Source organism: Ailuropoda melanoleuca, chromosome 3, assembly GCF_002007445.2.
Source record: "Ailuropoda melanoleuca isolate Jingjing chromosome 3, ASM200744v2, whole genome shotgun sequence".
Classification (NCBI taxonomy): domain Eukaryota; kingdom Metazoa; phylum Chordata; class Mammalia; order Carnivora; family Ursidae; genus Ailuropoda; species Ailuropoda melanoleuca.
The window spans coordinates 90496068-90505894 of record NC_048220.1 but is presented as its reverse complement, the minus strand read 5'-3'; the positions used below and the strand labels follow the sequence as shown (position 1 = coordinate 90505894).

The 9827-nt window shown below is 46.0% G+C and overlaps 1 long non-coding RNA gene across 1 annotated transcript; it reads right to left on the bottom strand.

The window, feature by feature from the left end:
- Window positions 1–265: 265 nt before the first annotated feature.
- Window positions 266–5863, bottom strand: LOC117801403. The gene is made up of 3 exons (XR_004623897.1): window positions 5464–5863; window positions 4639–4786; window positions 266–767 (listed from the first exon to the last, which is right to left on the bottom strand). It is a non-coding gene; the product is annotated as an uncharacterized LOC117801403 (long non-coding RNA).
- Between the last annotated feature and the right edge of the window lie 3964 nt (window positions 5864–9827).

The following is a 9827-nucleotide window of genomic DNA, read 5'->3' as shown; positions in this document are numbered from 1 at the left end:
CCTTATTCTGGGTCAGAAATTGTGACCCACGGTCACATCCAAACCCAAATTTCTTTTCCCTAATTTAGAATACAATTGGCAAGATTCTTCCCTATCTTTGTTTGTTGTCCTTTATAAAGACTTACTATAAAAATGTTAAGCTATATGAAATACATTTGGAGCTCAGACCAGTTTGCTCAGCAGAAGAGAGAGGACTGTTGGCTGGTTTTCGGTTACAAAGCTGCTCAAAGTCCAATATCAGACGTTCATAGATAGGAAGGCAATAGATCATCTTAAGCAACTCAGGGCACACTTTTAGGCAACTAGTAGTTGTTCTTGCAGTTCAGCCAACATTTATTGAGGTGTATTCCATGCCAAATGCTGTGCTAAGTGAGAGGAAAGTTGAAGAAAATATAAAATTCCATACCTTCAATATTATTTATCGATGAACATTTTTTGCCATGTTTGTGTTCTCTCTCCTTCCCTCCCTCCCTCTGAAATGCTCAAATGGTGCCAAATCATTTGAAAGTAAGCTGTAGACCTCATGACACTCCACCCTAAATGCTCCCATCTCTGCCCCGGAGAACAAGGGTTACCCTCCGACATAACTATAGTACCGCGACCACTCGTGAGATACTCAACACTGACATACTATTGTCTAAAATACAGTCCAGGTTCACAGTTACCCAACTGTCCCAAGGATGTCCTTTGTAGCTTTAAGTCCTCCAGGATACACTCATGGATCATTGCACTTGGCTTCTTCATCCTGATTTGATGGATATAGAACTCTGTAAAGAAAGTTAGAGAGCTCTCAAATAAGGACTTTTGAGAAAGAACCTGCAGACTCAAACTAAAAAGAAAAACCTTCCATAAGATCCCTTGGATGCTGCATTCTCATTCCTCACCACAGATGGGCAAATTATTTCTTAGAGGGGCATATGGGTTCCTAATTCTTCCAACAGATTAATGCCATCTGCTCCCTACTAGGAGAAAGAATGGTTAAAAGGTGGTGGCAGGGAGCCTTAGGTGTTCAGGTGTGTCCTCTAGCACATGCCCGTCTCAATCCGTGCTGGGCCTGTTTTAGGCACAGGGATGTGGGGAAGAAAAGAGAAAAAAAAAAAAAAAACCTGTCCCCACAGGGTTTATGGTCTGATTGGGAGAAACAGTGTGTGGGGAGGGACAGAAAGAACCAAAATAATGAGGCTAGATCGCTAACGGATAAAGTAGATGGAGGGACACATATCCCAACCTTGGACAGTGAGGAAAGAAGGCACATGTAAGCTACCAGCTGAAGACAAAGGAAGAGCATTTTGAACAGAGAAATAGCCTGGTGAGCATGTGTGCAAGCCACATACTCAAGCTCCGTCATGCAGCGTGGGGACGGGAGGCACGGTATCGAGACTGGAAGAGCGTACCAGGGCAGCCAGACCAGACCTTACAACATGCACTAAGTTGCTGGGACTTCATCTTCAGACCAGTGAAGAGCCATCGAGGAGTTAACATAAGGTGTTCTGGCACGTTCTACAGCGTGATCGCATACGCGGGCAGAGGAGGCCAGTTGGGAGGCTGTATGTGGTGCCAGCAATGGTGGCCTGCGTCTAAAGTAGCACAGGTGGAGGGGTACCCAGCTGGCTCAACAGGTTAAGCATCCAACTCTTGATCTCAGCTCACATCTTGATCTCAGGGTCGTGAGTTTAAGCCCCACATTGGGCCCCATGCCCAGCATGGAGCCTACTTAAAAAAAAAAAAAAGTAACACAAGTGTAGATGGAGACAGCAACAGACACATACTTTGGAGATAGGATCCAAGGCTCTTGAAGATAGAATGTACATAGGGGATAGAGAAAAGGGAGAAGTCTAGGATGACACCCAGGTCTTTGCAATTAAAATAATGTTTTAGAACAGGGGTGGATAAACTAAAGCCTGTGGGCCAGAGGTCTGTTTAGCAAATAAAGTTTTATTGGCACACAGCCACTGATTTACATATTGTCCATGGCTGCTTTCCACTATAACAGAAGAGGTGAGTAGTTTCAAACAGAGACCATATGGCTTGCAAACCCGAAAATATTTATTATCTGTTCTTTATAGAAAACATTTGCCAACCTGTTTTAGATCATTGTTTTCCAGAGATGCCTCAGGAAGAAAAAGTATATTTTAGTCAAATAAGGTTAGGCAGTATTCTATACTGTTTTCTTGGCTACTCACTGTGGATGTGGGTACGCTGAAAGCTCTGAGAAGTCCTACAGTGAAGAAATCTCTTTGCTTAATTAAAGCCAACATTTTCCAAATGTATTTGCCTATATTTCAGTTTAACTCTGAAGAATGCACCTGTGGACTCTCACTTTGGAAACATTAGGGGGTATTCTGGAAGGGCAAAGATTGGTGAGAATCCAAGTCATGAGATCAGTTAAGACACCATTCAAATAACAAGAATCAGACAAAAGGGCCTGAGCTAGGGCTTAGGTCAAAAAGAAGGAAGAGAGTATGGAAGGCTATGAACGCAGAGCAGAATCCTCAGTTTCCTACTTAGATAACTGTAGGGAACGTGAATGGAGATAGGAACATGGGAGAGGGAGGAGGAAAAGGGAGGAGGAAGAGGGGAGGAGGAGAGGGGAGGAGGAACAGGGAAGGAGACTAACTTGAAAAAAGGGGTGAATTCCAGCTTAGACACACTGAGTTTTCTTGGCGGGAGTAAGCCATGAACTTCTGCTTCCAGAAAAATGGAATAGGCATACTCTTCCCTATTCCTTCTGCTCAGTAAAACCAAGATCTTTGGACATTATACAGAAAACAAATGTAAGAAGACCCAAAGTGCAGAAAAGAAGACAGATGGTTAGGGACCTCAGGACCTGAGGAATGACAAGAGTTCCCTGGATTTTCTTTTTGCTTCACATATCCCAGACTGAGTGCTAGAGAAACTGAAAACTCAGAAACATCAATGGGTCCAGACAAAAAATGTTCAACAGAAGTCAGCCAGAGGATCAGAAAAGGGGCAGACTAGCACACAGAACTTTCTTAGACAATAACCATCTTACTCTAGCTAAATACCACACACAAAAAAACAAAAAACAAAAACAAAACTGTGGCCCCACTTTCAGTCACACTAACAAAGGCCAAGTAGGGACCCTAAATTTCTACCTTTAAGAGGCTTTCATGAAGAGCCCCAGCACCCTCCTAGGATTGTGTCAGAGAAGGCCAAAGGGTACCCCCCAGGTGTCAACAAGACCAAGTGGGAATTTGGACTTCCACCTCCACCTGGCAGTAACAGGGTGCCATATCTCCCCACCCCCCGCAACCATCCCCCACCCCTGCTGGAATGGTATCAGAGAAAGCCCGCTAAAACCAGTTTACATAAGCTCCAGAGTCTCAGAACATAATAGAAAAATGCCCTGGGAAAGAAAAGAAAAAAAGAAAAGAAAAGAAAAGAAAAGAAAAGAAAAGAAAAGAAAAGATCACTCATTAGGGTGCCTGGCTGGCTCAGTCAGTGCAGCATGTGCCTTGCAATCTCTGGGTCTTGAGTTCAAGCCCCATGCTGGGCATGGAGCCTACTTTAAATAAATAAATATCATTCATCATAGCAAGAATCAGGGAGATTTCAAACTGAACGAAAAAAAAGACTATCAATAGATACCAACACTAAAATGATGCAGACGTTAGAATTTCTGGCAAAAATTTTAAAGCCGGCACAATAAAAATGCTTCAATGAGTAATGATAAATACAGTTGACACAAAATGAAAAAACAGAAAGCCTCAGCAAAGAAAGGATATAATGGAGAACCAAATGGAAAGATTTGAACTGAAAATTTTAACAACTAAAATGGGGGCGCCTGGGTGGCTCAGTCAATAAGTGACTGCCTTCAGTTTGGGTCAGGATCCCAGGGTCCTGGGATCAAGCCCTGCATCAAGCCCCTCCCTGTTGATCAGGGAGGCCACCTCTCCCTTTCGCTCTGCTGCTCCCCCTGCTTATGCTCTCTCTCTCTCTCAAACAAATAAACAAAATCTTTAAAAAGGTAATTAAAATGCAAAGCTCAGAGGCTGGGTTCAAGAGCAGAAGGAAGGGGACAGAGGCAAGACTCAGTGATGTGGAAAAGAGAACAATAGACATGGTCTAATCTGAACAACAGAGAGAAAATAGACTGATGAGGTGGGGGAGAGAACAGAGTCCCAGGGACCTGAGGAACTATAGTAAAAGATGGGAGTCCCAGAAAGAGAGGAGAAAAGGTGGGACTGTAAAAGGAATCCGAAATAATGGCTAAAAAGTTCCTGACTTTGACAGGAATCATCAAACTGCAAATTCAAGAAGCTTAGTAAACCCCAAAGAAGACGAACCCGAAGAAATCCATGCCAAGACACACAATTAAGCTGCTGCTTCTCCTTCTCCTTCTTCTTCTTTTAAGATTTTATTTATTTGAGACACAGAGAGAGAGCTCAACCAGGCAGGAGGGTCAGAGGGAGAAGGGGAAGCAGACTCCCTGCTGAACAGGGGTCCTGATGCAGGGCTTAATCCCAGGACCCTGAGATCATGACATGAGCCAAAGGCAACCGCTTAACTGCCTGAGCCACCCAGGCACCCCCACAATTAAGCTTCTGAAAACTAAAGACCCAGTAAACAAAGTATCCGATTTTACTAGGCTGTCTCAGACCTTTAATGGCTACTTACCGTGGCTGAGTAATCAGGGCTGGTGAGAAAGGTCTCTGTTCAGCCTGGATCAGGTGTCAAGGGCAGTGCAGGAAGCCATGGGGTCAGAGAACCTTGCAGGATTTCAGGGTGACCACCTCCTAGCTTGGATTCACCTCGTGGAAACAATCTGTGGTTTTCAGTGGGATGGAAACAGGGCTCTCTTGGTGTGTTGAACACACCAACTCTTCAGGGGTCTTTCTCCCTGCTGCTCCCATAGCCTGGAATGCACATTCCTAGCCTCTTCCCATTGCTGGCTAACTCAGCTTTTCTGCATAAATGTCACTTCCTCAGAAGGGCTTTCTCCTCCATCCCTGCCTAAAGCAGATTTTCTACCAATCCCTTCTATGAAATTTTATCATAGCACCATTTGTTCCCATCTTGTTATTGACCACAATATGCAATTATTTCATTTGCTGACCTGTAGAGTGTATATCTTCACTGCTAAACTTAAGCTCCATGAGACCCAAAACCACCGTGCATCCCGAGTGTACACCCATGGTCTGGTATACAGAGACCCACCTTTAAGAGAACCCCATGTCTCAAGGGCTGAGCCTACACTTCCCCTACAGCATCTCATTTAGTTGTCACATGCTGACAGTTAGCTGGGTATTGTTGGTCTCCTTTTACAAATGGGGAAACTGAGGCTTCAGGAGGCAGAGTCTCAGGCTGAAAGTCACACACTGGCCAAGATGCGGAGTCAGGTTTCGTGCACGGGCTTCTCTCCACCCCCACCCCATGTATTTTCCACTGCTCCACCCAGCCCCCCTGCTAAGGCAACTTATCTGGGTATAAGCCCCAACCTACCCTCTTCTTGCTGCTCTCTTACAAAATTCAGGGGGACTGCTCATCTAAAATTCAGAGAATGAGGTATCAAACCGCGAGCAATGGACAGGTAAAGAGCCTTTCATTCCACCCGTCTCTAAGCAGTTGGGCTGGAGTTTTATTTCAGAGCCTGGGTACCATGGCGATGCAAGCTCTATAAATACCAGAAAGAGGCTTCTTTCAGCCAGCCTGCTGGGTACCGCACTGGCACCCCCACCCCTATTTCCCACCAGGGCTCCTCTTCTGCTGCTGGGATGGGGGTAGAGGAGAGCACTGCTCTGCAGGAACTCCCCCCTCCGCTCACACTTTCTTTCTCCTCTCCTCACCCCCACCCTTGAAACTGAGATTTCTTCTCCACCTCCTTCTTCGGTGCATAATTCATTTCCTCATCCCCGGGTGAAAGACTCAACAGTTCCCAGCCCCCAGTACCCAAGAAGAGTCTTGGATGGGAGAATCAAAACCTCTCTTGCCAGCCCTGGGGTAGCCTCCTGTCCAGAAGAAATCCAGCTCAGTTAATACATGAACGAGCAAGGGAGGAAAATGGTGGGGGGGGGGGTGGAGCTGAGCAGCATAGGGAGAAAAGTGCTCCTCTTTCTATGGAGAAAGCTGAGCCTATTAAACCCCCGATACCAACCCCTCCAGGTGGGTCTTGTTGACAGCATTGGTGGAGGTCAAGAATCAGGTTGTCTCTTTTCTGCTTAGAAGTCAGAACCCCTACCTCTGCCCTGCCCTCTCATTGTAAACTCAGCTGTGACCTCAGCATGCCCCCTCCCACCTCTAACCACTCCAAGTAGATAAGCAATCCAAATGAAAGCAGGAGTTCAAGATAATCTCCTGGACATTCCTCTGAGTCTTGAAGTTCCTCCTTCATTGGCATTCTAGAGCCCATATAGCTGTGAATTCAGAAGCCAAAACCTACTTCCTGGAAAGAGCGGAGTTGGAATCTTGGCTCTCTTATTTACTATGTCACTGTAGGAAAGTCACTTCACTTCTTTACACATCTGTAAAATGGGACTAGTAAGAACCAGGGCAATGAATCATTAGTCATAGACACTCCATCTACTTGTAAAGTGAGTAGGCTGTGCCAGACTTCGATTTATTTTCAAGCACCGTATTAAACACTGAGGACCCAGAAATAAATGAAAAAGCCCTCTCTTCTGCCTTGGCTCTCAAAATGCCAAGGTTTCTCCCATCCTCATTTTCTCTGGCTTAGGACATGTTTTCCCATCATTGAAAAGAACAGTCCACGGGTCCAATTATGAACCTCAAATACTGCATGGCTATAGAAAAAGGACATTCTGGGCTCCATCACAGAAATGGAACCATGTGCTTTCTCTGAGATGTGTGGGAGGGACAGCACAGGGTGGGGAGGTACAGGCATGGAGTCGGAAGAAAAATCTTAGCAGAGGTCTTCACAGCCTCCATTTCCTTGAAGACTATAGAAGCGAACAAGAAACTACTGCTGACATGTCTGTTCCTTTTTTTTTAAAGCTTAATTTCTCCTCCTTACCATCTACATGAAATATGTTACCCTGCCACTCTAAAATTCTCTGAAACACATGTGTGCAAACTGGCCTTTCTTCTTTGCTCATGCAATGGGGGAAAGGATTTAAGTGGGCGTTTCTTTTAAAAGCAAGACAGCCTGTCCCAGGCTCAGGTGTCTCCTATGGGCCCCCTGGATGTGAAAGCAAATGAGGGGGCACCTGGGTGGCGCAGTCGTTAAGCGTCTGCCTTCAGCTCAGGGGTGTGATCCTGACGTTGCGGGATCGAGCCCCACATCAGGCTCCTCTGCTGGAAGCCTGCTTCTTCCTCTCCCACTCCCCCTGCTTGTGTTCCCTCTCTTGCTGGCTGTCTGTCAAATAAATAAATAAAATCTTAAAAAAAAAAAAAAAAAGGAAGCAAATGAGAAAAGGCTTGTCCTATGGTCACTTCTGCTCAGCTCCGGGACCAGCCATGCCTCCAACTCAGCTCACGGGCAGCCAGACACGGCCCCAGGAGGAAGGCCGGGAGAGGCTGGGCTTCTTGTCTTCAGGTCACATTCCTGCAGTTCAGTCACCTGTGGAATAATGTCCAGCTCGCCCTATCGCGTGGCTGAGCTGGTTTTACCTTTAATCCCTTTCACGTTTGTCCTCAGCCTCGGAGAATGCCTGGGGATGATTCACCCGCCATCACATGGGGCAGGCAGTCATCTGTTTTATTACCTCACCCTGCTTGCAGCTTCTGGGAGATAACCTAGGATTCTTTTGTTGGGTGGGGGGGGCGGGGGGGGGTTGATGGAGGTAGAAAGGATTCAGAAGCAGACAACGGCTTTAAGGAGTTAATTCCTTTGTAGTCTCTCTTTCCTGCTCCCTTGTTCACGTTTAAAAGTCCAAAGGAACAGCACATTTGGAAAATGCCAGGGCTTGGGCACCTGGGCTAAAAAGCAAGCTGGATTTGGAGGTCTACAATGTGTTTCCCTTCACAACCGACACCAACCAGTGAGAAGGCTGGGTTGCAAGAGAAGACAAAAAGGAAATCAGCAGTTGGGAAGATTGTCACAAGCAACCATGCACGATTTTCAGGAAGGGAAAGGACACCACGGGTTTGTGTTTGGAACAGAAAATACTTCATTCATTCACATTTCATAGAGGCATGCTTTCTGCCAGGCACAGCACTCCATATCTACCACAGTGGGGCCCCTGAGACGATGACTTACCCCTGAGAGCCAAGCCCTCTACATTTCTCATCTCCTATAGCCATTAAAACAAGCCCTATGGAATCTATGTGATGTTTTTCAGCCCTAAGACTTGAGACTTTGGTTAAGCAAGTTACTCATGGTCACACGAGTCATACACAAACCTGCCCCCAAACAGACTGATTCCAGAGCTCTTGCTTCTTAGAGGAATACTTACCAAGCAAGCATCAACAGAGACAAGCATCCATCAGCATCCATAATATTCCAGATCCAGACCATGGGTAGGTCCAGGAATTGAAGCATGATTAAAGAAAATAAAGTGTTGGTTAATAGTTAAGTGCTGGAGTCAAACAGACCTGAGTCTACTTTTGATTCTATATCCCTGGCCAATAATAAAGCACCTTAGAGCCTCAGTTTTCTCATCAGTAAAATGGGTATAAGTGTCCCCTACTCCAGAGGGTTGCCATAAGGATTGTATGAGATCATGTGTGTGAAGCACCTAGCACCATGTTGGCTTTGCTTTTGAGCTATTGCTCTAATCAATAATAGGTTTTTATATTGTGAAAGCTTGGTCCAAGCAGAGGAAGTGAAGAGGGCTATGCGAATCCCCCTTAGAAGGATGGGGAACTCCTACTTTTGGGTGTTGCAGGCCAGTCTGAGGCCCATGAATCTGGACTTCTGTTTATGGCATTTATGGAATGAAGGAGGGTAGGGAGGGCTAAACACCGAGCCCCAGGTCTGGCCTCAGGGAAGTAACTGACTTTGGAGAAGGCTTTTGGAGGTAAGGAACTGCCATGGTGGGTCTTATCTATTAAGAGAAAATGAGCCCACAAACATGGGATTCCTTCCCTTGCTCAGCACACTGTGGCCCATACAGCACAGGATGCTGGCTCCTCTGGGAGACTGGGGGGCTCAGAGGACACGCTGCACTGGGCTCCATTCCTCCAGGCCAGCTTCCTGCCACATATCCAGGGCAAAAATGGTTAAACACACATTCAGAAAACACAGACAAGGCCGCTGATCCTTAACTCAGTCGTGCCACTTTTTTATATATAATTACATATTTTTAATTTCTCAAGAAATTTTAAAATTTCTAAATTTTTTCCAAAATGGAATTTTGCTTTGCTTTCTTCTTCCCCCAAATCCATAACATACCTACCTCAAAGTACCACAGGACAGGACCGCATGTGAAGCTGCTAGCCCACAGCCTGGGACAGGCTAAGTACTCAATTTAGCTAACAAGACCATCATTACTATTACTTTATAAAATGCTTCCCCTGACCCCCCTTGGAAGTCGTCCTGGGGGGAGGGGGTTCATAGTATGTACTCCTAATTTTAGGGACCCAGAGGAGAGCCAGCTACATTAGCAAATACGGGGGTGGGGGGATGGTGAAACAACATGGGGAGAAGAATGGAATGAGAGGGAGACAGATGGTGCGTGTGTTGGGGGAAGGGATCAGAGATCCAGGAAAACTTATGTTCCCTGAATCGCAAGAATGTTTCCATTTAACCACTTCTTGCCTGACTCCTGATTCTACGTAAAAGAGAAGTGGGGAGTTGTAAGATTTGGGGCCACCTGTACCAAGAACCTTAGACGCGAGGTGCAGAGCCAGGAGCGTTGGAAAGCAGGGGCGTAGCGGCTCTTGCTCCAGCCACCTGGGACTCCAGTCCG